The sequence below is a fragment of the Ovis canadensis genome, chromosome 15, assembly GCF_042477335.2.
Source record: "Ovis canadensis isolate MfBH-ARS-UI-01 breed Bighorn chromosome 15, ARS-UI_OviCan_v2, whole genome shotgun sequence".
Classification (NCBI taxonomy): domain Eukaryota; kingdom Metazoa; phylum Chordata; class Mammalia; order Artiodactyla; family Bovidae; genus Ovis; species Ovis canadensis.
The window spans coordinates 51,340,461-51,367,769 of NC_091259.1; the positions used below are offsets into that span (position 1 = coordinate 51,340,461).

At 41.6% G+C, this 27,309-nt stretch overlaps 1 long non-coding RNA gene across 1 annotated transcript; it reads left to right on the forward strand.

Annotated features, from left to right (window-relative positions):
* The first annotated feature begins 752 nt into the window (after positions 1-752).
* LOC138420858 (uncharacterized) lies at positions 753-27,309 on the forward strand. The gene is made up of 4 exons (XR_011249341.1): positions 753-1,705; positions 9,435-9,625; positions 11,963-12,093; positions 25,657-27,309. It is a non-coding gene; the product is annotated as an uncharacterized lncRNA (long non-coding RNA).

The window sequence follows — 27,309 nt, forward strand, 5'->3', positions numbered from 1 at the left end:
GTAAGTCATCGGCAGTTACCAGCACTGTTTACTCCAAGCTTGTGGCTTTGGAGCTGCTCCCTTACTGGATTCAGGTCTCTGCTCAGATGTCCTTAGAGAGACCTGCCCTGACCACTAAAATACCAAGTCACTTTTTATTCCCTGTTCTTTATTTTCCTTCCTAACACCTGTAACATGCAAATACTAGTTATTTGCTAATTTTAAACGTAAGCTTTATGAGGAAGAACCCGATCGACTTTGTTCATGAAGTACTGACACCTGTTTTGTATCTAGTAGGTGTCTGTGGAATATGTGAATTCATTGGCAGTTGTTAACATCACAAACTGTGGGCCAAAGTTGAATCCTTGCTCTGCAACTGGGACTGAGAAAGCAAGCTGTTTACTCACTGTCGATGAAATGGGAATGGTAATGGTGACTGTATCATAGGCTTGTTGTGAGGACTGAATAGCTCTGCACGTATTCCTAGAACAGGTCAAGTGTATGTAAATCCTGGTCATGGTTATTACCGTATTGTATCAAGCCCTGTCCTGGTTCCTATGACCCAGACTCCCTGTCCTCAGAGAGCTCAGAGGCAAGTATTTCGGGGGGAGTATGACATCAGGAGAGATCAGAAAAGGCAATGGCAACCCACTCCAGTACTCTTGCCTGGAAAATCCCATGGACGAAGGAGCCTGGTAGGCTACAGTCCATGGGGTTGCAAAGAGTCGGACACGACTGAGCGACTTCACTTTCACTTTTCACTTTAATGCATTGGAGAAGGAAATGGCAACCCACTCCAGTGTTCTTGCCTGGAGACGGCGGAGCCTGGTGGGCTGCTGTCTGTGGGGTCACACAGAGTCAGACACGACTGAAGCAACTTAGCAGCAGCATGACATCAAGAGAGATACTGCTCACCATGACCATATCTGCTTAGGATGGAGGATTTTCAGATGAGTGGAGGTTGCATGTAGAGCGAACTGCATGGGCGAAGGCGTGGCTATGTGAATGTGTCCTCCCAACTGGGATGCATAGGGAAGCCTAGTAATAGTGTTGAGTCAGACGGGGAGGAGAGCAGATGTGTGAGCCCACAAAATGGGAGACAAAAGGCTGACAGGTATCCCAGGGCCTTGAACGTTGCTGGTGCTCAGTAGATGTGGACTGAATGAGCGAACGCACGCTGCAGACACCAGAAACCAAAGCCATGCCACTTGTGCACATGCGCATCTGTGAAGAATGCTGCTGCTCCGAGCCCTCCTTGTCTGATTGTGGAATGGAAACCTGGGGTCAGAGCGTAACTATTGGGCTAAGACATGACAACTGCGTGTCCCCAATGCAGCATGCAGTCTGAACAGGTCACCTGGAGTATGTGCTCATAACCGCATGTATGGTCTCACTCAGGGCAGACTCACCCATGACAGGACCACATCTCAGAGCAGCAAGAGGGGGCAGTATCGTATAGGTAACCTGGGAGTATCTCTCCTCTGCCTCCTTCCAGCTTGTGGGTGCTGATTACCTGAGCCAGTGCTCAAGCCAGTTGGAGATAAACGGCCTTCCTGGATGTGGTGATGTGACTGACTTGCAAACGGTCCAGTGGGTCTTGGCTATGTGTGGTGGATGCACGGCCCCCTGCTCTTGGTTATATGCTTAAATGGAGGATGCTGGTGGCCTCAATAAGCCAAAAAACAGTGGAGAAACAACGCCCTTTCTAGCAGATGCTTCCGAGAAGGTGAGTGTGAATCATGTTTTACAAATCAAGGCTCTCCTGGAACCATCCAGCTCTCTGCCCCTTCTAACAGCTGATTGTGCTGTGTCTCACTTTCTACTGTGTTTTGTTTTATAATCTGCTGCAAATCCTTTTTCGAATGACATAGTAGAAAAGAACAGACATGCTCGGTAGCTCAATGTTTCAAGGACACTCAAGTCAACTGCCTCTCCAGCAGCTCCGGGGAGGTCAAATGCATTCAGTTTGCTCAGCAAGCAGCCCTTCCTGCCTCGGCTTCTGCACCTGCACTAAATCAGTGCTTCCCAGACTCTGAGATTTCAGGGACTGGTCAATAAACAAGAAGATGAACTCAGTGAATTGTTAGAAAGCGAGCACCCTTGTAACCACCACCAGGACAGGAATAGAGCTTTACCCACATTTCCAGGTTCCCCACTCCCCTCCTTCCAACTTCTTGACCACCGAAACCACTTCCTTGAGTTTCTTTTATTGTTTTATCACCCACGTGTGCATCCCTATACTCTATAGGGTAGTTTTACTATTTTTTAAAAACAGAAACCCACTATTATTTATTTATATTTTGGGCCTCACTTCTCGGCTTATGGAATCTTAATTCCCCAACTGGGGATTAAACCTGGGCCCCCGACAGTGAAGTCGCCAGGTCGTAACCACTAGACCACCAGGGAACTCCATAGTTGTACTATTTGTTGTTTTTGTGTTTTAACTTGATGCATCTCTTTTAATCTGGAGTCTCCTCTATCCCTGTCTTTTCCTTACAGTTTATCTGTTGAGGAACCTGGGCTCTTTGATCTGTAGTTTTTCCACAGCCTGGATTTCGCTGGTTTTATGCTGAGGGTGCAGTTCAGTTTGCTCTTTTGTTCTCTGCATTTCCTGCAAATCAGCAGCTAGAGCCTCAGGTTGGATCCCTCTTGAGAAACCTATATGCAGGTCAGGAAGCAACAGTTAGAACTGGACATGGAACAAGACTGGTTCCAAATAGGAAAAGGAGTGCGTCAAGGCTGTATATTGTCACCCTGCTTATTTAACTTCTATGCAGAGTACATCATGAGAAATGCTGGGCTGGAAGAAGCACAAGCTGAAATCAAGATTGCTGGGAGAAATATCAATAACCTCAGATATGCAGATGACACCACCCTTATAGCAGAAAGTGAAGAAGAACTAAAGAGCCTCTTGATGAAAGTGAAAGAGGAGAGTGAAAAAGTTGGCTTAAAGCTCAACATTCAGAAAATGAAGATCATGGCATCTGGTCGCGTCACTTCATGGCAAATAGATGGGGAAAACAGTGGAAACAGTGTCAGACTTTATTTTTGGGGGCTCCAAAATCACTGCAGATGGTGACTGCAGCCATGAAATTAAAAGACGCTTACTCCTTGGAAGAAAAGTTATGACCAACCTAGATAGCATATTCAAAAGCAGAGACATTACTTTGCCAACAAAGGTCCGTCTAGTCAAGGCTATGGTTTTTCCAGTAGTCATGTATGGATGTGAAAGTTGGACTATAAAGAAAGCTGAGCGACAAAGAATCGATGCTTTTGAACTGTGGTGTTGGAGAAGACTCTTGAGAGTCCCTTGGACTGCAAGGAGATCCAACCAGTCCATCCTGAAGGAGATCAGTCCTGGGTACTCATTGGAAGGACTGATGTTGAAGCTGAAACTCCAATACTTTGGCCACCTCATGCGAAGAGCTGACTCATTTGAAAAGACCCTGATGCTGGGAAAGATTGAGGGCAGGAGGAGAAAGGGACGACAGAGGATGAGATGATTGGATGGCATCGCTGACTCAATGGACATGGGTTTGGGTGGACTCCAGGAGTTGGTGATGGACAGGGAGGCCTGGCGTGCTGCAGTTCATGGGGTCGCAGAGTTGGACATGACTGGACTGAACTGAACTGAACTGCACTGATGAGACTCTAGGCATGTGTTCATTTACCAAGTGGTACATCATGTCTGGTGGTCACTTCTATTGGTGTTGGCAGCCACTGATGTTCAACACCTACATCCAGTAACCAATGCACTGGAGGTTGCAATACGGACATATTCTAAGCTATTATTTTGTTTTCATTTATTAGAGGGAGTAATTTTATAAGGAGATGCTACCCTCTCATCTATTTGATTTCTGAATAGAGTTTGTATAGGAAAGGTAGGATAAATATTTAATCATTTCCTTTTATTTACTCAGCTTTTAAGATAATGAACTGGACTGGTTCCCTGCTATCCTCAGAAGGTGGCTATTTAAAACAATTGTTATGAACTTAGAAGTTAAAACCTACCTGATGGGTTTCATTTCGTGACAGTTATTGTCTTTATTGTCTCATCTTGGCTGTTGGGAGTCCCTTCAAGTTGGCTCCTGAGTTGTTTGCCATGACTCTTGTGATTGCTTTCTGGCATTTCCTAAGTTCCTCTTGTATGTTTTCTATCCTAAACTTGGAATCAGCTATTTCTCTAAGAAGCCCTGGGTTTCATGTGTGCCTTGCCCCTACATATAAAGGCAGTCCTGCCACGCCCTGCTGTTCAGGCTGTTATATCCACCAAGATGGTGACTCTTTGTCTATGGGTCCTCAGACACATGGAATGCAAAGTGCCCTGGCTGGTGGCAGCTGGGACCTGTAGTTCCATGGACTGGGATCTGTAGAATGTAGTTCTGTGTCCCCTGGAAAGCATGTGCTCCCTTTGGAGGACAGTGCTTCCAACCCCACAGAACCCAGAACCACAGAAACAGGAAGCACAGTGGCCCTCAATGGACTCTTGGAAGTGATGAGAAGTGTGGCCACTTCTTATGCCCTTTGGTTCCTGGAACCAGGTATTCTTCCACAGGGACAGAGCAGCACTTGAACTTCTCTGATTTAATGCATATGCTGGATCCTGAAGGATGACATACCATTCTTGCAGATTGTTGCCTCAGATGCCTTCAGAAGGCTATTCCAGGGCCCCTTAGGGCTGGTATCTTTTGGATGGCACAATTAAAAAAAAAAAAAACTATGAATGTGTATCTATCAATCACCAGTAGATCTTAATGTCATGGGCCCACTTCCTAACTTCCTTCCCTGCAAACTGGGTATGCTGGTTGGATGCAATGGAATTCCATACCTGGGGATCAGGTACTCTCTAAGCTTCTGGATATTGGTGCTGACTGGCTCTGGGCAGGAAAGGCAAACTTATTTCAAGAGTAGATCTCTATCCCTGTGAGGATGAACTGCTGACCCTCCCTGGATGGAAGGGACCTGAGATAGTTGACTTGCCACCAAGGGATTTGTTGTTCTCCTCAAGGAATAATGCCGTATCTGAGGCTCAGCATTTGTTTCTTTCGCTGGCAGAAGGCAGCAGCAGCTAGATGAGCTTTGGTACTTGGGCGTCTGTGCTGGCGGGCCTATGCACAGCCTCCATGTCTATCTTATGGTAGACAACTCCATTCATCTGCTGATTGTGCCAGTTCCAGGATGGCCAGTGACAAAGTGGCTGAGTCATTTAATCTACTTTGTTCAGTCCTCTTCTGTGATGGATGCTCTCTGGTGAGCGGTGATGAAATGACACCAAAATCTTCGTACTGCCTGCCTCCTTCTAAATGTCCAATCACATGTCTCTACCCCAAACCTTCTTGTCCCCAATCTTCCAGACCCTTCCAGTCCCTTGACAAGCCTGCTATATTATTGACCACTGCTGAAGAATGTGTATCTAGCTTCCTGTATATACTTCTCCTTCCATTACCAGGGGCAGCTAATTGGGAAGACTCTAGAGTCTGCTTGATCATTACCATTTGCAGCTTTGGCAAGATTTTCCCTTGCTTCCCACTGTCTTTCAAGGCAGCTCCTGGATGTGATTATCACACAGCCCTTGTCCTTTTTGACTTCCATCCACATACCAAGCTGACTCATCTGCAAGCCAAATGAAGTTACCATTTCCATCTTACAATAAACTACTGCTGGCTGCACTTGACTTTGTCTTGGCCAGCTCGATGGAACCCAGTTTATAGCAGGAAGTTCATGACTTATTTTTCATTTGATGCTCATGGATAACCATTTCATCTAAACCAGGGCCCAGTCACATGCCAGGAGCTGCTTCTCAAAAGGTGTGTAATTCTCTGCTGTAGATGACATGACTTTGCTCCAGACTCTCAGGGGCCAACTTTATGATTCTTTTGCTGGGTTTTGCAATGAGCTCTAGATTGCATCTTTCCCCGTCATGGCCCCTTCCAGCAATATAGAGTCTGCTGGATCTCCCCCGCCTCCAAATGCTCAAAAGGTTTTTTTTTCTTTAAAGTTGAGTAATTTTACTAAAATACATCTTGAGGTTGGTTGCCCTAGATAGTGGTCTCAGGTACATGGTGTGCACTTCCAATGTGAGGGGCCTTGGGTAGCTTTCCTTGCATTGTGACTGTAACACCCATCTTGGAGGAAACAAGCACTCTGACCCAGGTCATACCTTTCATGGTTTGAATCCAACTTAAAATTTTAGACACCATCTTGGCATCTTCTCTGCTGATCAGAATTCCTGTAGTTCCATATGGGCCTGCTGCCACTCTGCACACTGAAAGGTCTTGTTCACAGGTGGTCCAGTAGGTCAGCATAGTCCAGTCTTCTAGCTTGGCTGTTAAAACACCAAGAGTATTTTAACTCACTTTTCCAACAAATATTTATTAGATGTGTCAGCCACTGTTCAAGGCACTCAGGAAGAAACTGTGAGCAGATACTATATCAGTTCAGTTCAGTTCAGTTGCTCAGTTGTGTCCGACTCTTTGCAACCCCATGAATCACAGTACACCAGGCCTCCCTGTCCATCACCAACTCCTGGAGTTCACTCATACTCATGTCCATCGAGTCAGTGATGCCATCCAGCCATCTCATCTTCTGTCATCCCCTTCTCCTCCTGCCCCCAATACCTCCCAGCATCAGAGTCTTTTCCAATGAGTCAGCTCTTCGCATGAGGTGGCCAAAGTACTGGAGTTTCAGCTTCAGCATCATTCCCTCCAAAGAAATCCCAGGGCTGATCTCCTTCAGAAAGGACTGGTCGGATCTCCTTGCAGATACTATATAGTGAAATACATTTCTTCAAAATCATCCTAGGTAAGGGGAGTGAGTGAGAGTATAGGGAAAATAAGGCTTCCATGAGTTTCTAACTGTTGAGGCTGGGTGAGGAACATGGAGGTTCATTATACCAATGGATGTCTCTACTTCTGTATGTTTTAAACTTCCCATAATAAAAAGATTAAAAAATACATATGGTTCTTGCCTTTAGGCAGTTTGCAATCTAATGAGTTAGATACTAATTTTTAAAAATCACATAAATGTCAAGTTGCAACTCTGATAATTTCCTTGAAGATATCCAGTGCTATAAGAGCCTACATGAGGGGTCAGGAGGACTTCCCTGAGGTTGAAGGTCAAAGTTAACTAGGCAGATGGGCAAGGAGAGAAACTTCTAGGGAGAAGGAGCAACCTTCTGCCAAGTGTCTCCTTCTGTGGTGGGAAGGAGCACAGAGCACACCAGACCCAAAAGGGGGTTTGCTCAGCTGAAGCAGAGGCTGGTGGGGAACGTGGTGGGAATGAGGCTGAGTGATTGCTGGAGCCGAGCTGTGCGGGGCCTTCAAGACCACCTTGAGGGAGTTCTGTCTTTACCATTGGAAAGAACTGATGCTTTTGAACTGTGGTGTTGGAGAAGACTCAGAGTCCCTTGGACTGTAAGGAGAGCAAACCCAGTCAACCCTAAAGGAAATCAGTCCTGAATACTCATTGAAAGGACTGATGCAGAAGCTGAGGCACCAGTACTTTGGCCACCTAGTGCAAAGAATGGACTCATTGGAAAAGACCCTGATGCTGGGAAAGACTGAAGGCATGAGGAGAAGGGGACAACAGAGGATGAGATGGTTGGATGGCATCACTGACTCAACGGACGTGAGTTTGAGCAAGCTCTGGGAGTTGGTGATGGACAGAGAAGCCTGGTGTGCTGCAATCCATGGGGTCACAAAGAGTCGGATGCGACTGAGATATTAAATGAACTGAACTGATTGGAGCTCTGAGAGGTAAGGGTTTCCTGGAGGTGGATGATGCATTCAGATTTGCATTCTGAGGAAGAACTCTGGGAGATGGTGACGGACAGGGAGGCCTGGCGTGCTGCGATTCATGGGATCGCAAAGAGTTGGATACAACTGAGCGACTGAACTGAACTGAACTGATGTAAACCTCCCAGCTAGTGGCCAAAGGGAAGATAAGAGAGATAAGAGCAGCTTGAACTAACGGTGGTAGAATCAGAGGGAAAGGAAAGGATTTTAAAGTTGCCTCAAGAGGCAGGACTGACAGGACTTAGCCTCTGACAGGTGAGGGGTTATCAAGGTTGTCTCCTAGGCATTAGGGGTGCATCGTTTACACCCAGACTTGTGCTGTTAGCCAGGCTAAAATGTGTGGGGTAATGGTGAGTACATCTGTGCTTCATTCACCTGTGGGACACGATCTGTTTTGAGCTTCCTTTACTTGTACTAACTCTGTAGGGGGTGAGACTGCCTGGGCACAACAGAATCTTTGGGCTTGAGGTTCCTTCCTTCCTGCCCTTTCCTTGACTCTGCTCTTTCCTCTGGGGTGGGGCAGCCCCTGAACACTTCTGTTTAGATTTGGGTCTCAGTGATCTCAACTTCCGAAAGAGGCTTATTATAGGATCTGACCTTTAACTTGAGCTTCACAAGCTGGACAATTCCAGCAATCTCGGAACTACAGGATTAATTGCTGAGAACCTGGTTTTGATAGCTTGCATGCTGACCCCAGAGCTAGTCCAAGGGCAGCCCTGGACCAAACTGTTGATTGGTTCAAACTCTTGGTTCCTGATGTCCTGCTCTGCCTTAGTAAGTTCTGGCCTCGGGGGACAGGCAATACCACCCCTACCTCTAAAGGCAGCCATGGGCCAGGCAGCTCTTTGAATCATGATGCTTCACTTGTCGAAAACGTTAGTTACACCCGAGAACCATAACACAGAACACGGTAGGCTCAGGCTTTCCAGTAAAGAAACCTTTAGCCCAGATTGTGTAAGATTCTGTAAAAGCTTCCTGATTTTGTGGTTGTGCTTTATTATTTCGGTTTTGGCATTTGGAGGCACTTCTGGCAAGAGCTGGAATTCAGTGGCCTCAGCCCACCGTTGTTACTCAGCAAGCTGTGTGATTTGCTAAGCTTAACCCTCTAATATCATGAGAACACATGGGTTTATATACCTTTGTAGGAAAAAGTAATCATAAAATTGAATTAAAATTGGTGCCTGGTTTTATTTGCAACAGATTCAATGTACTGAATTCACAATTGTGGGTGATGCTCATGGATAATGATTTACTTTGAATAAGGTTGCTGAACCCCAAAGGCAGGCTTTAATTTGGGAAGCTGAAGAAGCTAGATTTTAGTCTTAGAATACTGTGGGTTCCACATACCCAGATAGTGTGCCTTCCTGCTTCTCGTATATAAAATAAATAATTTAGCCTTGTGTTATTGCTGTGTGCTAAAGAGGAAAGGATCTAGCAAATAAATGCCTTTTGAAAATAAGTCCATAGCAATTAAGAAAGAAAATGCAATAAAAAGCATTCATATCAGAAATTGGAATTAAAAGCTGTCTCTGTTTGCAGATGACATGATCTTGTATACAGAAAATTCTCAGGAGTCTACTAAATCTATGAAAACTAATAAATGAGCTTAGCAAGATTTCAGAATACAAGATCAATATAAAAATGAATTGTGTTTCTCTACAGGAGCAATAAACAAACAATGTAAATTATTAAAACAATTTATAACAGTATCAAAACAGAACAAAATACTGAAGAATCTTTAACAAAAGATGTATATTCTGCAAAATACCAGACATCATTGAAGGAAAGAAGATGGAAGATGGAAATAAATAGAATAAATAGAATATGTTCATGGATCAGAAGACTTAATATTGGTAAGATGGCAGTACTCCCTAAACTGATTTATAGTTGAATGTGTGCCTGCTAAGTCGTTTCAGTCATGTTTGACTGTGTGCCACCCTATGGACTGTAGCCCACCAGGCTCTTCTGTCCATGGGATTCTCCAGGCAAGAATACTGGAGTGGGCTGCCTGGCCCTGTCCTCCTCCAGGGGCTCTTTTGACCCAGGGATTGAACCCACGTCTCTTATGTCTGCTGCACTGGCAGGTGGGTTCTTTACCACTAGCATCACCTGGGAAGCTCCACAGTTGAATGTAGTCCCTACCGAATTCCACCTGACTTCACAGAAATTGATAAACTGATCCTAACTGAAAATTCATGTGGAAATTCAAGAGACCTAGAATAGCCAAAACAAGCTTGAAAAAGAAGAACTTCCTAATTTCAAAACTTATTACAAAGCTACAGTAATCAAGACTGTGGTACTGGTGTAAAGATAGGCATATATAGATCAGTGGAATAGAATTGAATTCAGAGATAAATTCTCACATTTACATCAATTAAGTTTTGACATGGCTGCCAAAATAATTCAAAGGGGAAAGAATAGTTTTTTTCAACAAATGTGCTGGGATAACCGGATAGGCACATGCAGAATAAAGTTGTACCCCCTACCTAGCACCACATACAGAAATGAACTCAAAATGGTCTTCAGGGAAGATAATGCTCGTGTGTGGTTTCTCAGCTGGGCTGTTTCTTCTCTCCAAAGTTTTAGTCAAATAGGCATTGAGCATAAATCCCATCTGGTGCTTGTGCTGGCTCTGTTAACAGAGATAAATCACAACCAGGCTCTCCCGGGGCGGCCACACACACCTGCTCATATGATGTCTTCATCAAGGGCAGAGTCTGTAGACATGGTGACAAGAATGATGATGGTGATGATCGCTGACACTCTGAGTCAAGCACCATTCCAACCATTTTACAAGTATTACTCCTTTGATTCTTACAAATATTAACCCCATCTCATAGATGAGGAAATTGAGGCAGAGATGGACTAACTTGCCACACAGCTGATAAATAGCAGGGCTTCTGAGAGAGTGGGTGGGGAAAACTTGCAGGGGAAGGGCTGTACCTGTGCCAGGACTCGGCTGATGATATCAATAGAGAGAAAAGGGGCTGGCATCATAGTCGGCTGGGGCAAGGTGACCTTGACTACAGTGGCCACGGGTCTCCTTGGAATCCTGTTGCTGACCTGCCCAAACTGGATTCAGCAGCCCCATGGAACTCTGGGCCTGCCATGGCCTCCAAGTCCCACACTGCCCTCATGAGCATCTCCTTAGCCTAGCACAGAGCAGGAGCTTGCGAGTAGTTGCTGGGGTCTAAGAACTTGACATTTCCACTTGCTCATGGCCTGAACTCCTAACTTCCATGGTGCTTCTCCTGAAAATGTGATTACAAAAGCAATAGAGTCATTCTAGAAAACGCTCAGCCATCACACATGTAATGGAAAGACAAGCAGAAGAGCTGGTTCTGGCTTCTAATTCAGCCTGGAGGAGAGGGCTTTTAAAGGGTTCTTGATGGTCTTTAGGATATGAAAGGTCAGGATATTCCTGCTGGAAAAAGCACATTCCACAAGGGAGGCCTCATACTCTGTAAAGGAAAACAAAGGACTTGAAGAATTTAGTGGCTCGGTGAAAGGTGAGGACGCAAAGTAGGACCCTGGGGGCAGAAGTGAGGGTATCCAGAGAGGGACCCAGCCACCTGTGAGAGGCAGGGGTCAGAGAAGAAGAATGACCGGTGAGAACCCCCCAGAAGAAGGATCAGCCTGGACACACCAGGACACAGGCATTCCTGCTGATTTTAAGTTGTCTACCACACCATGCAGAATGGTAGCCCCTCAGCAGTGCCTCGTGCAAGATATTCTTTGGAGAAATCAAGGAGAAGGGACAATGTTTCATATTTGTGTTAATTATGGACAGAGAAAGAAACAGCTGTGGAAAGTGAGATGCCAGGGAAACTGAGACTGGCAGGAAGAGGAAATGGGAGTAAACAGAACTTGTTGTGGTTCTTGAGTTGCTCAGTTGTGTCTGACTCTTTTCCAACTCCATGGACTGCAGCCCTCCAGGCTCTTCTGTCCACGGGATTTCTCAGGCAAGAATACTGGAGGGGGTTGCCATTTCTTTCTTCAGGGGATCTTCTTGACCCAGGGATTGAACCCACGTCTTCTGCATTGGAAGGCAAATTCTTTACCACTAAACCACCAGGGAAACCCAAATAGGAGAACTAGGCATCTGGAAATTCACACCTGTGTGGAGGAGGGCATTGGAATTTGCACATATGTATACTTGCTTACATACATTTGCTATATGCTTTCCTTAGTACAGAGGATGATGGTTTCAGCCATTTTTATTTAAATGTTGAAAGGATGATCCTGTGAGGCTGGAAGACTGCAGGATACAGAGATAAACAAGATAAACAAGTGGAGGAAAATAAAAATCCCTCTCTACCAGGTAAAGAGAATAACTCCAAATATTTTGGCATATATATTTCAGACTTTTTTCTATGCACATGTGTAGTTCTGTTGTTCAGTTGCACAGTCTCATCTGATTCTTTGCAACCTCACAGACTATAGCACTCCAGGCTTTACTGTCCTTCACTTCTCTCGGAGCTTGCTCAAACTCATGTCCATCGAGACGGTGATGCCATCCAACCATCTCATCCTCTGTCATGCCCCTCTCTTCCTGCCTTCAATCTTTCCCAGCATCAGGGTCTTTTCCAATGAGTCAGGTCTTTGCATCAGGTGGCCAAAGTACTGGCGCCTCAGCTTCAGCATTAGTCCTTCCAGTGAATATTCAAGCTTGATTTCCTTGTAGTTATGAATCTAATTTTAAAAGTTGATTTAATGTGCACATAATTTTGAAGTCTGCTTTTTTCCCTCAACATAGTATTATGAACATCCTTCTGTTTCAATAAATATTCATCTTGTATCTTTTCTAGGGGCTGGGTGATATCTTGTATGAAGATACTAGAGTTGACAATCAAGCCTTAAAGTTTTTATTTTAGTTGTATTTTTATAAAAGTTAGAAATGCTCATAGTTTGAAGAGTCAAATGATTCTATAAATCTTGCTATGAAAGATAGCAATCCCTTACACATTCTCCCTCTTTGCCCAGGAGCAGAAGCAACCACTTTCACGTCCATCCTATTAAGCTAATTATTTTGGTATTTACTTCTGTACCCCTGAACAACAGCCTCGCATTGCTATTTGTTGATTTTTCATCGTAGGTATGATTTCTTCACTTCTTGATATGGAAATTGAAGACTTACCTCACGTTCCTCCTGTATTCCCAGGAGACATCTCCCTATGTCCTCCTGATAAAATGCTGTGGTAGTTTTGGCTAGATCAGTGCGTAGAGTTTACAGTATTATGATTATGTAAACACTGTTGATGGCTACGTGGTGTAGTAAAATATGATGAATTGTCCTATCCCCCATAGATTTTCTTTTCTCTGGATTGCCTTGTGTTGCAGGTTGGTGTTTCCAGAGGCAAAGCTCTGAGATGGATCCTGGTATAGGATATTTATTACAAGAATATCCTGAGGATCAACGCCTGTGGATAGAGGGCGAGCAGACAGAATTGAGGTTTTAGGGGAGAAAGAAGTCAGACTGTCATGCAGGCTGAGCACAGCCTTGACTGATGCCCTGGGAGCTCTGGAGCCAGAGGGTAACTTAGGAATAGTCCCTTCAGTTTCATTTACATGCATTAGTCACTCATTTAACCCCTAACCCTTGGTCAGTTGGCAAAATCTCCTCTCAATGCGTTGGTTTGCACCAGATTTTCAATGTATTCCTATCTTCTCAAAGAAGTCTCTCCTGGACCCTTGCACCTACTCCAGGCTGCACTGGTGTTCCAGGCTCCACTGCACTGCACTCCAGCCCTTGCTCCTGGGGCTTTTGTCACCCCAGGCTCTTGTTTCAACATCACTCTGGGCTTCAGGGCAGCCCATTGTACAGAGGTTTCTGGTTCACTGTACTCCCCTGTATTGGATATTCTGTTTTCCTGTGTTCCATGCCACCCTCTTCTTAGTTTATTCTATTGTTTTAGTGGAGCATATCTTCTAGTCACATCCACAGAAAGCAGAATAATGGGCTACATAGATTTTTTTGAGATCTTAAATATATGAAAATGTTGTCGTTCTTTCCTTACAGATTGCTAGTTTGGAGAAAGACTTCTAGCTTGGAAATACTTCCCCCCCCCCACCCGCCCCCAGTTTTAAATGCATTGCCTTGTGCCTTCTAGCTTCCAGCATTGCTACTAAGAAGTCCAAAACCACTCTGATGTCTGACCTTTTTCTGAGCCCTGTTTTTCCTTTCTGAGAACTTGTAGAATCTTTTCTGTTTCTGATGATAAAATTTGCCTCTGTGTGGGTATTTTCTTTCATCCATTGTAGGCACATGAGGGACCCTTTCAATTTATTTGGAAATTCATGGGCTTCATTCTCAGGAAATGTTCCTAAGTTCTTTTTCTTGGATATTTTCCTCTCCTTCTTCTGTTTCATTTTATATTTTTCCTGGAATGTCTATGATTAAGACACTTCATCTTACCACTCACTCATTTTTCCATCTTTTGGTTTTTTGCTTTTATTTTTGGAAAATTTCCTCAGTTTTATCATCTAGCACTTTTCTAGTAGAGTTTTAAAAGGAAGCCTGACACATAAACAGCAAAGTGTAAAAATCACAAGTGTGCATTTAGCTCAGTGACTCATCAGAAACTGGACGCTTGCCTAGCTCCAACCCAGGGAAAGAGTAGGTGAGGACTATTACCTGCAGCTCTCCTGTGTGTTTATCTCATCACCACTCACTTTCCTCCCCCAAACAATCATGATCCTAACTTCTAACACCATAAATCAATTTTGTTGTTTTCAAGCTTCAGCTTACATCAGAATCACCTGGAAGATTTGTTAAAAACAGATTTCTGGCACTCACTTTCAGAGTTTCTGATTCAATAAGTCTATGTTGGAGTCTAAAAATTTTCATTTCTAACAAGTTCCAAGTGATGCTGATGGTGAGAACTACTGGCCTATTCCTTAACTGAAAACAAATGGAATCATACAGTGTTTCCTCTTTGCTGTATGGTTTCTTTTGTTCAAAATCAACTTTATCCTTTTTTAAAACACATGTAGCTGAAGTTCATTCATTTAAACTACTGAATAGTATGACTGTACCCTATAGTATGAAGTTATTTATCCATTTTACTGTTGATGGTCATTTGTGCTATTACCAGTGTTTGGTTGCTATAATTAATGGCTCTACAAACATTCTTTTGGAGTCTTTTGGTGAAAATGTGCACACATTTCTGCGGGGTATGTCCATGTAGGAGAGGAATTGCTGGTACACAGTATGGGCCAAGCTCTTTTCCAAAGCAGTTGTACCAATTTTTACTGCCAACAGCAAGGTGTGAGTGCTGTCCGTGCTCTGCATTCTACACAACACTTGATGTCACCAATCTTTTTATTTCTAGCCATTCTAGTGCAGTGGTATCTCACTGTGGTTTATCTCATGCAAAATGGTTTTGCATTTTCATGATGACTGATATTGATTGTTTTTTCATAAGTGTATTGGTTACTTGGATATCCTTTTGGATGAAGTACCCATTCAAGCTTCTTGCTCATGTTTCTCTTGATTTATCTTTTTCTTATTGACTTGTAGTGATTCTTGATACATTCTGGATATGACTATTAGTTGGTAATACATATTGCAATAATTTCTTCCATTCTATGGTTTACCCTATTAATGGTGAATTTTTATAAAAACAAACTTTTGAGTTTTGTGTATGTAGTGAGAGCACCTGAAACTATTTTTAAAAGCAAATTTCCAGTATATTATACAGAATTATATAACTATAGTCATCACATTGTACACTAGATTTCTGGGCTTATTCATCCTACATCACTGTAACTTTGTACTCTTTGACCAACATCTCCCCATTTATTCCACATTTCTGCCCTTGATAACCACCATTCTACTCTCTGCTTCTATGTTTTTAACCTTTTTAGATTCCACATATAAGTGAGATCATGCAGTGGTTTTCTTTCTGTACCTGGTTTATTTCACTTAGTGTAATATCCTCCAGGTTCACCAACATTTCCATAAATGGCAGGATCTCCTTATTTCTTAAGGCTGAATAATATAACATTGTATACATGTATATAGAAGACACAGAGCAAGACTATGAAGAAGTGGATGTAGGAAATGGATGAAGAGTTAGCAATAGCAAAGAAATCTACAGTTGAAAAAGATAAATTGTAAACTGTGCTCTCACCATTTGGATGCTATGAAGAGGGAATGTGTGAAGAGAGAATGTGAGATTTAAGTTACCTCCTTTTAAGAGACTTGCCTTTGTACCGATGACTATGGCCAAGAAGATGGAATATGCTGATTTGTCAAAAACAATGAAGGCACACTCCTGGAGATGGGGTTGGGGTCCTTTTTCCAAAGCACACAGGGGGCTTAGGGGAGAAGTGGATATCTAAATGAAAAGAATGAATGAAAGTCTATGCATTGTTAGGAAGAGATAATGGGTAATGGATGCTTGAAGGGCAACAAAAGATATCCACTACATTTTCCAATGACTTTAAGCCTTGAATATTCTTGGAGCCCCTGCAGCACAAACAGGTATTGGCAGGGAAATTAGTTCTAAATTTCGCAGGAACTAAATAACTCTGTGATGAATTTGTCAGTTTGGTAGTCAGCACTGACTTCCAAGTCCTTCTAGAATGCCTTTCTTCACTGTGTAAGCTGACAAGGTAAAAAACCTCATCATAAACAGCATTTCTAGGCTCCCTTGCAGCTAGGATCCTGGATATGGCTTATGTCCTGGCAGTGAAATGTACTTACATGAGACTGAAAAGTATGAGTGATTCAGAGGCTATTTTCCAACTGCTTCTGGTTTTGTTTGTTTGGATTTGGTCGTGAATAAGTCTATGGAGATAAACCTGACAACCAATTTCCAGGTCCTGAGAAGCAGTTGCTATGATGGCAACCTCCTCATCTTGATTCTTGAGAGTTTAGTTAACTTGTTAAAGGTACGCAGACAAAAAGTGACAGGGTTCAAGCTCAGGTGTCTGAATTCATAGCTATTTGGAGAGCTCTCAAAGTTTGCCACAGTTGTACAGTTGTTGCTTCCCTGGCAGGTTAGGTCTGGGTACTGATCCTGAAGACCCAGCCTAGACCTCACCCCATTCACTGCTTCCAAACATGTTGTAAGTGCTTAGTTTTTTCTTATATACTTTCAGAGCTACTTCAGTTTCCTGCACGGAAACCTTCTCACTAACATAATAAGGGAAACACCCTATCTCCCCAAATTCCAGGTTTCCTAATTACGATCATGCTATGGGTATGGAATAATAGCCAAGTTTCTCCCAACAAGCAGGGGCAAGTACCTGTGCTTTGGCGTAGCTGTAGAAGAGCCTGATACAGGAAGTGAGGAAAAAGGACACCAGCCAGGTGTGGCTTCCGTGGGTCCGATGGGTGTGTGGCGGGATGAGAATTGCCTGTACTATGTGCCCACTCTGCCAGCACTTGTGCTTTGTGCTTCAAAACCCTTGTCACATCCACAATTCGGTGTAACCCTGCAGGGCAGGTGTAATTACTTTCAGTTTACATATGGGGAAACTGAGGATCCGAGAGGTTAACAGGACCTGATCAAGATGCTTGGAGTCGTCTACACACTTGGCATGTATACATTTACAGTTTTAAGTGTTCTTCTCCTCATTACAAAAGTAATGTGTGTTCATTGTAGAAACTTTGTCATCATCCCTTTGCAGTTATGGTAGCAGGATGGAAGCAGCGGCTACTTTTTCTACATGTGTATTTACATAATTGTAACATTGTTGATTCTATTATATACGCTGCCCAGTTTTTGATATATGAACTCTATTTACTTTTTTTCCTCTTTTTAAAAAATTGAATGGCATGAAAAATATTTCAGAAATGAGAAATAATTGACAAACTGGCTTGTGTTGACCTCTTAATAAATGAAAGGGCTGAGATAGTTATCTGCAGTAAAATTGCAAAATAGATAATTGAAAGGAATCACAGGTCACATCTTAACTTATTATCTTATTAATAGGCTCTATGAGCTAATTTAAAAGGATTATAACATCTCTCATATCAGTAATCTTATATGACGATTTTTTTTATTTTTATTTTTTTATATGACGATTTTAATGACTCACCATTGTGTGTGTGTGTGTGTGTGTGTGTGTGTGTGTGTGTACGTTTTGGTTGCCCATTCTCTTCCCACAGGCTTTAGGCAATAGTTAAAAATGTGGCCACAAGAATTTAGAAGATGTTATCTGTTGCCTGTCTAGCCTAAATTGGTCCAGGATGATAACTCACTATAATCAGGTGTCCACATTTCGCAGGTAGCATAAGAAATGCATGTATACTCTGTGGCTTAAAATGAACTACAAATAAGACTCCCATTGAAAAGTCCTATGATCTTCAAAAATGGCTGGGATCTGATTTCATTCAATTTTAAATTACTTTTGTGGTCATGACAATAAAAACTACTTCTGCTCCAGTCCTCCTCTTCCTCCTCCTCCTTCTATTGCAATATATTAACAGTTACATGGTTCAACAACTAAAAAGTATAAAGACAATCACTGAAACTTCCCTTCTATTCTTTGCTTCTACGTACCCAGCCATCTTCCTAATTTCTTATATATCTTTCTATAAATTCTTTATGTATATATAAGAACAAACAAATATAGATTCTTGTTTTTCTTTCTGTTTTCCCACACAAAAGGTAAATATATACATACATTGTTCTGTAGTTTGTTTTTGTTTTTTTCATTTAAAAGAATATCTTGGAGATCTTTTCATATGCAAACATATAGAGTTTCCTCTTTCCTTTTTATAGCTATGTTAATGTTCTATTTTATGTATGTCATATAATTAATATTTCTGCCTGGGATTTTTGGCCATTTAGTTGCTTTTAATCTTTTGCTGCTACAAACAATGCTGTGATGAATAGCTTTGTACATAATATCATTTCATACATGTGAGAATTAACATGTATTAAGTGTTTCAGTTCAGTTCAGTCACTTAGTCGTGTCTAACCCTTTGCGACCCCATGGACTGCAGCACACCAGGCCTGCCTGTCCATCACCAATTCCCAGAGTTTACTCAAACTCAAGTCCATTGAGTCGGTGATGCCATCCAGCCATCTTGTCTTCTGTGGCCCGTTCTCCAGCCCTCAATCTTTCCCAGCATCAGGGTCTTTTCAAATGAGTCAGTTCTTCGCATCAGGTGGCCAGAGTATTGGAGTTTCAGCTTCAGCATCAGTCCTTCCAATGAATATTCAGGACTGATTTCCTTTAGGATGGACTCATTGAATTTCCTTGCAGTACAAGTGACTCTCAAGAGTCTTCTCCAACACCACAGTTCAAAAGCATCAATTCTCCGGCACTCAGCCTTCTTCACAGTCCAACTCTCACATCCATACATGACTACTGGAAAAACGATAGCCTTGACTAGACGGACCTTAGTCAGCAAAGTAATGTCTCTGCTTTTGAATATGCCATCTAGGTTGGTCATAACTTTCCTTCCAAGGAGTAAGTGTCTTTTAATTTCATGGCTGCAATCACCATCTGCAGTGATTTTGGAGCCCAAGAAAAGAAAGTCAGCCACTGTTTCCACTGTTTCCCCATCTATTTGCCATAAAGTGATGGGACCAGATGCCATGATCTTAGTTTTCTGAATGTTGAGCTTTAAGCCAACTTTTTCACTCTCCTCTTTCACTTGCATCAAGAAGCTCTTTAGTTCTTCTTCTCTTTCTGCCATAAGGGTGGTGTCATCTGCATGTCTGAGGTTATTGATATTTCTCCCGGCAATCTTGATTCCAGCTTGTGCCTCCTCCAGCCCAGCATTTCTCATAATGTACTCTGCATATAAGTTACATAAGCAGGGTGACAATATACAGCCTTGATGTACTCCTTTTCCTATTTGGAACCAGTCTTGTTCCATGTCCAGTTTTAACTGTTACTTCCTGACCTGCATACTGATTTCTCAAGAGGCAGGTACAGAATGAAGAAGGTATACAATACAGAATGAAGCAGGTCAAAGGCTAACAGAATTTTGCCAAGAGAATGCACTGGTCATAGCAAATACCCTCTTTGAACAGCACAAGATAAGACGCTAAACATGGACATCACCAGATGGTCAATACTGAAACCAGATTGATTAAATGTTTATTTAATTTAAATAGATATTTTAAGACTGCTTTTTCTAGAACTTATTTCAGTGTATACCCTCATCACTAATATTTAAAGTGCCTGTTTCCCTAGACTTGCCATGAGAATGTTGTCAAACTTCGGATTTTTTGTGTCATATGTTTAAGATTTATTTACATTTCTTTTAATTGGCCATTTTTTTGTGTGTAATTGGTCTTTACTTATTGACACCTAGGGGCTCTTTACATATGAAAGAGATTACTCTTGTGATCTGATATGAAAACATTTCTCCCAATTTCTTATTTATTCTTTAACTTTGCTTATAATGTTAAACATTAGAGTATATATTTTTTTGTATGGTTGATCTTATTAATTGTTTATGGCTTCTGGGTTTGGAGTGACAAAAAGACTTTCCTTACTATAAGATGAAAGGCATTATCCCAGTTTTCTTTTAAAACTGTTGAGGTTTTTTAAAAGTTAACTTTTTTTTTTTTTTTGCCACATGTCTTGCAGTATCTCAGGTCCCCAACCAGGGATTGAACCCAAGCCATGGCAGTGAAAGCCCAGAATCCTAACCACAAGGTTACCAGAAACTCCCCAAAAGTTAAATTTTGTATTCTTTTGAAGTTAACTCAGTGAGGCATGAGGAATGAATTCAACTTCATTTTGTCTAAGTGACTACTCATTTGTCCTAATACCATTTATTTAGTGGCCCATATTTTTTCCAATGATTTGGATGTCAGCTTTATTACATTGTGTCTATGTATGATTTTGTGACTATTTCTGGATATTATGTTCTCCTCCATTAGCCTATCTGCCTTTGTATAAGCCAGCATTACACTGTGCTGATTGCTGAGATTTGATAATATCTTTTTCTAGTCCTAGTACTGCTACTCTTCCTCCCTGCCATGGCTCTTCCTTTTCACACCTTTTATCACTGTTCTTGCTCCTTTCTTGTTCTATATGAACTTTAGAATCAACTTATATAATTTTTTTTAAGCCTAATAGATCACATTAAAATTTTGAATAAAGTTACAAAAAACTGACATTTTTATGATGTTTCATATTCCTGTCCAATAGCATGTAATATTTCTACTTGCTCAAGTTTTCTTTTGGATAGGGTTTAGTAGTGTTTAAAAATTTTTTCTTTACATAGAACTTGAGTATTTCTTATTGTCTTTATTTCCAGGTATTTAATTTTTTGTTGTTGTTGCAATTGTAAATAGTCTTTTCTTCCATCACCTCCTTTATATTGAGAAAACTTTATTTCTACACATTAATTTTATTCCCTACTAGTTTATTTTATTCCCTTATTGCTTGTTAGTTTTTCAGTTGATTTTCTTGAGTTTTTCACATATCCAACGATATCACCTGTCATATTTCCTCTCTTCTAATTCTTATACCTCTAATTTATGTTGCCTACTTGATTTGACCATTATATACTGTAAACTATAGTAAACTGAAATGATCATCTTTGTCTTGTTGCAGAGTTCATTGGAAATGCTTCCAGTATTTCCCCGTTAAATCTGATGTTGGCTTTTGAATTGGGATAGATTTTTTCCTCATGTTTAAGAAGTATCTATTCATATGTTATTGATTTTTTTTAAATCAAGGATGTTTGTTGTTTAAAATCCCTTTACAGTCTATGAAGATGATCATCTGATCTTCCTCCTCAAATCTACTTATAAGATTAATTATGTAAATAGATCTCATAATATTAAACCATCCTTGCATCCTGAAATGTATCCCACTTATTTATGATGCTGAATTTTGACTGCTAATTTTTTGTTTATAGTTTTTTTATTGATGGTAATAAATAATATTGATCTATAGTTTTATTTTTTGTGTACAATATTATGAAGCTTGGGTATTAACGATATACTTCCTTCATAGAAAGAATTTGACCTCTTTTTCTATGCTCTGGAACAATAAAAAAATTGGAATAATTTGTTCTTTAAAAGAATGACTTCTTCATTAGAATTTTTTCCATCAAATTAACTGGTTGGTCCTGCTGCTTTCTCAAGAGGTAGGGTAGCTCTTTGACAACTTCTCTTTTTCTCCCATACAAATTGGTTTCCATCATTTCTCTCTCTTCTGAAGCCAGTTTGGTGTGCATTGCTCTTCTGATATTTAGAAATCTTGGATTTTCTTCTTAAAAGTTGTCTTTATAATTACAGGATGTCTTTATAATAAGGATGTCTTTTATGACATCCTTCATCATCCATTTCTTTAGATAGTATCTGTGGCTTCCCTACTATGAAAATAATAAAACTAGTTCATATCCTACCATACTGGCAGCTGAGCTGTAGCAGCCGCAAGAAGAGAGCAGGGTCTCTATATGGGGCACTACTGAGACCCTGTCCATCCACAGAGCATGTTCCTATGGTGTCTGCACAAGTATTAACTCTGGCCTGAGCACTGGGACAGGAATTGCCAACACTCAAGCAGTAAACTGTCAGTAAATTATTACGAAGGAAAAGCAAACACATGCACGTGGCAGTCAAACATAGCAGGGAGTCAGAATTCTTTGAGGAGTTCAAAGTCTCTGGTTTTTAAAACTCCTGCAACATTGTGAGGCAAATGGTCACAAGCTTAGAAATAGAAATCAAATATAAAAATCATTCCATTAGATAAAAAAGAACAATTTTTACATATGAGGCTTCTGCTCAACCAATTATTAACAAGGAAGACAATTTCAAAATTAATTTTCCTTGTAATTAAAGATATAGCAATGGATATATAAACATATATTTTGAATTGTACACACATCATGAAGCCACTTTTGGTTTCTCAAATGACCCTCACAAATTACAGGAAATGTGAAAGAAAACAATAACTGCAAATTATGAGCTGGTTCTGCCCACATGTTTGGTTTATGGTACAACTAATGCAGGCAAGGGAGCATCAAAAGTTTTTAAATAATAATTATCTTAGGGACTTCTCTGGTGATCCAGTGGCTAAGACGGTTCCCAAAGCAGAGCCCTGGGTTTGATCCCCGGTTGGGGAACTAGATCCTGCATGCCACAACTAAGAATTCGCATGCCAAAACAAAATCCCACATACCACAATGAAGATCAAGGATCCTGAGCACCAAAACTGCTGCTACTGCTGCTAAGTCGCTTCAGTCGTGTCCGACCCTATGCGACCCCATCGACGGCAGCCCACCAGGCTCCCCCATCCCTGGGATCCTTCAGGCAAGAACACTGGAGTGGGTTGCCATTTCCTTCTCCAATGCATGAAAGTGAAAAGTGAAAGTGAAGTCGCTCAATCACGACCGACTCTTAGCGACCCCATGGACTGCAGCCCACCAGGCTCCTCAGCCCATGGGATTTTCCAAGCGAGAGTACTGGAGACCCAGCAAAGCCAAATAAATACGTAGATAAATAAATAAATAAATATTTTTTTAAAAAAGGAATGATCATGTTTAGATTTTGACAGAAGTGTTGAGGATGAACACTCATTATGTCTTTTCTGTTGTATGGTAAGCCCTTTGAGGGCAGGGCTTGCCTATCATTCATCATTGTAACTCCCATAGTGCCTAGCACAGCACCTGGTGCACATTCAGGCTGCACAGGGCAGTGGTTAGGAAGGAGGATCGGATGGCAGATATCTTGGCACTGAGGCCTGTTCTGCCACCTCCTAGCAAACTACTGAACCTCTCTTCACTTCAGTTCCTCTATCTGTGGAATAAAGATAATGATGATATCTACTTTGTAGAGTTTCATGAGGATTAAATGAGCTGATGTATGTGAAGTAATTAGTATCTGACATTTAGTATTCACTTAAATGTTAACTACTATCACTTAAAAAAATATTTATTTACTTTATTTACTTGGCTGTTCCGGGTCTTAGTTGCAGTATGTGGGATCCAGTTCCCCAACCAGGGATCAACCCCAGGCCCCCAGGCTTGGGAGTATGAATCTTAGCCACTGGACCGTTAAAGAAGTCCCAAATATTACCACTTTTTAGGAAAATTTTATTGGAAGAATTTTTAATCCTCTGTAATTGAAAGAGAATATTGGTGAAGTTTTCAGAGCCACTGAAGAAACAGAGTCCTGGTATTTAGACCAAGATAGCATCAACTTTGTGAATAAAACAATCATTTGCTACTTAGGCTCCCAAGAGGATTCAACCCTACCCAACTATCTTTCTCCCATCTTACTCACAGGGTTACCTCCTACCCAGCCAAATTTCCTAATGGAAGCTTATCTGGAACTGAATAGGAATATTTTTTGCCTGTAAATAACAGAAAATCCAACTCAAAAAACTTCAATGAGCTACTGCTCCACATTCATTATGATGGCTATTGTTTAAAACAACACAAAACAGAAAGTAAGTTTTGGTGAGGCTGTGGAGAAGCTGGAATCCCTTGTGCACTGCTGGTGGGAATGTAAAATGGTTTAGCTGCTATGGTCATTAGTATTGTGGTTCCTAAAAAAATTAAAAAAAGAAACATCATATGATCCAGCAATTCCACTTATGAATATCTACTCAAAAGTATTGAAAGCAGGCACACAAATAGATATTTGTACACCCACATTCACCACTATATTATTAAAATAGCCACAAAACAGAAGCAACCCAAGTGTTCATTGACAGACGAATGGATAAGCTAAGTGTGGTATACACAAACAATGGAATACTATTCAGCCTTAGAATTTATGTTACATGAAATAAGACAGTCACTAACACTGTATGATTTTATTCATATGAGGTACTTCAGTTCAGTTCATTTCAGTCACTCGGTCATGTCCGATTCTTTGCAACCCCATGGACTGCAGCATGCCAGGCCTCCCTGTCCATCACCAACTCCTGGAGTTTATTCAAACTCATGTCCATTGAGTCGGTGATGCCATCCAACCATCTCATCCTCTGTCATCCCCTTCTCCCACCTTCAATCTTTCCCAGCATCAGGGTCTTTTCAAATGAGTCAGTTCTTTGCATCAGGTGGCCAGAGTATTGGAGTTTTAGCTTCAACATCAGTCCTTCCAATGAATATTCAGGACTGATTTCCTTTAGGATGGACTGGTTGGATCTCTTTGCAGTCCAAGGGACTCTCAAGAGTCTTCACCAGCACCACAGTTCAAAAGCATCAGTTCTTCGGCACTCAGCTTTCTTTATAGTCCAACTCTCACATCCATATATGACTACTGGAAAAACCATAGCCTTAACTAGATGAACCTTTGTTAACAAAGTAATGTCTCTGCTTTTGAATATGCTGTCTAGGTTGGTCATAACTTTCTTTCCAAGGAGTAAGGGTCTTAATTTCATGGCTGCAGTCACCATCTGCAGTGATATTGGAACCCCCCCAAAAAAAAGTCAGCCACTGTTTCCCCATCTATTTGCCATGAAGTGATGGGACCAGAAGCCATGATCTTAGTTTTCTGAATGTTGAGTTTTAAGCCAACTTTTTCACTCTCCTCTTTCACTTTCATCAAGAGGCTCTTTAGTTCTTCTTCACTTTCTGCCATAAGGGTGGTGTCATCTGTATATCTGAGGTTATTGATATTTCTCCCTATAATCTTGATTGGAGTAGCCAAATCCATAGAAACAGAAAGTAGAACGATGGTTGCCAGGAACTGGGGCTGGGTGGAGGAGTGAGTGATTACTGCTGAATGAGTACAGAGTGTTAGTTTTGCAAGATGAGAAAAGATCTGGATGGTAGTGATGGTTGCACAACAGTGTAAGTATACTCAATGCCATTAAACTGTGTACTTTAAAATGGTTCAAATTGTAAATGTTATATATTTTTTACAATTTAAAAAGCAAAGAATAACTTTAAAAACCAATTCAAACAATAAGGAAGGGGCTTACCTAGTAACTGCATGTGCCAATGCAGGAGACAAGGGTTTGATCCCTGATCCAGAGGATCCCACTTGCTGTGGAGCGACTAAGCCTGCATGCCACAACTACTGAGCCTGTGCTTTGGAGCCCAGGAGCCGCAACTACTGAGCCTACCTGCTGCAAGTACTGAGGCCAGAGTGCCCTAGAGCCCATGCTCTGCAAGAAGAGATGGCACTGCAACGAGAAGCCAGTGCGCAACTAGAGAGCAGCCTTCCTCTCCACAGCTACAGAAAGCCCGCACAGCAGCAAAGACCCAGCGCAGCCAAAACTAAAGACTTACAACAACAACGACAGTAAGGAAGTGTGCTGGCACACACACCTGGAGATCCTGAGCTGGGGTGTACCTGCGGGTTGGCTTCAGTGTTCCTCTACATTTACTCTCTTTGGGTTGGTATCAAGATGGCTGCCACAGTCTCTCTTTCACCACACCCATATCATAGCAAGAAAAGAGGACTCTTCCATTCCAAGCTTTCAAGCAAAGAGACTGAAATTGCTTCTGATTGGAACACCGTCATGTGTTTATCCCTGAACCAATGATTGTCGCGGGGGAATGGAATGAAAGTACTGATCTTCTTAAACCATCTCCTGAGCCTGAAGTTGAAGGTGGGGCAGCTTCCCTCTGAGGAACAGGGGGTATCTGGGGCAGGGAAAAACATCTGTTGCGAGGGACAAAAGATCAGATGGAGGTGGGTCCAGATCAAACATACTGGAAAGGTTTTTCAGGAGATGTGAAAGCCATCCACGGAGGAGAAATGAATGTGTGTGTGAGAGCTGATGGGTTTTCTTTTCTGCATTAGTTCTCAGGACCTGCTAACCTGCAGACTCTAGTACTTTCATCCGTATCTCATTGCTGTCTGGAGGACGTCTCAGCAAACACCTGTCCCCTGGGGTACAGTATCATTTGTTAATCAAGACATTGCATTTATTTATTGAGACCCACTTTGTGTCTTTTAGGCAAAGGGAAGGGTGTGAGCAAAAGAAAAGATACATGGGGTGGGAAACGGCAAACTCCTGATACAAGTAGTTCAGTGTTGCTGGAGCATAACTTGTGGGTAGGAGAGAAGTTGGAAGGGCAGAGGGTGTCAGGCAGACCACAAAGCTCTTTGGCTAGGCAGTTCTTGTTTTAACTTACTTTTTGAGGTAAAACACATACAATAAGGTGCATAAAATGTTTTACGTGTAAGCCAGCGTCTCAGTGAATTTTTACATATGTATACATCTATCACCCAGATCAAGATCTAAAACATTTCTAGTGTTCCAGAAAGTTCCTTCATGCTTCTTCCCAGTCAACGCCCATTCCCAGAGGGAATTACTATCCTGGCCTCTATCACAATTCATTAGTTCTATCTGTTCTTAACCTTCATAGAAGTGGAACTGTACCATATGTACCCTTCTGTATTCGGCTTCTTTCACTTAATGTAAATAATCATGAGATGCCTCTGTGTCATTGAATGTGTTAGAGTTTGTTCATTTTATTGTCCTTCAGTATTCCGTTGAATGAATATCTCACAATTTGTTTATGCATCCTCTATTTGATGGAGATCTGAGTTATTTCTAGTTTTGTGCTAGTGTGAATACAGTCATTATGAACATTCTTGTATGTGTTTTTTTGAATAAACACTCATTTCTCTTGGGTGTGTACCTAAAA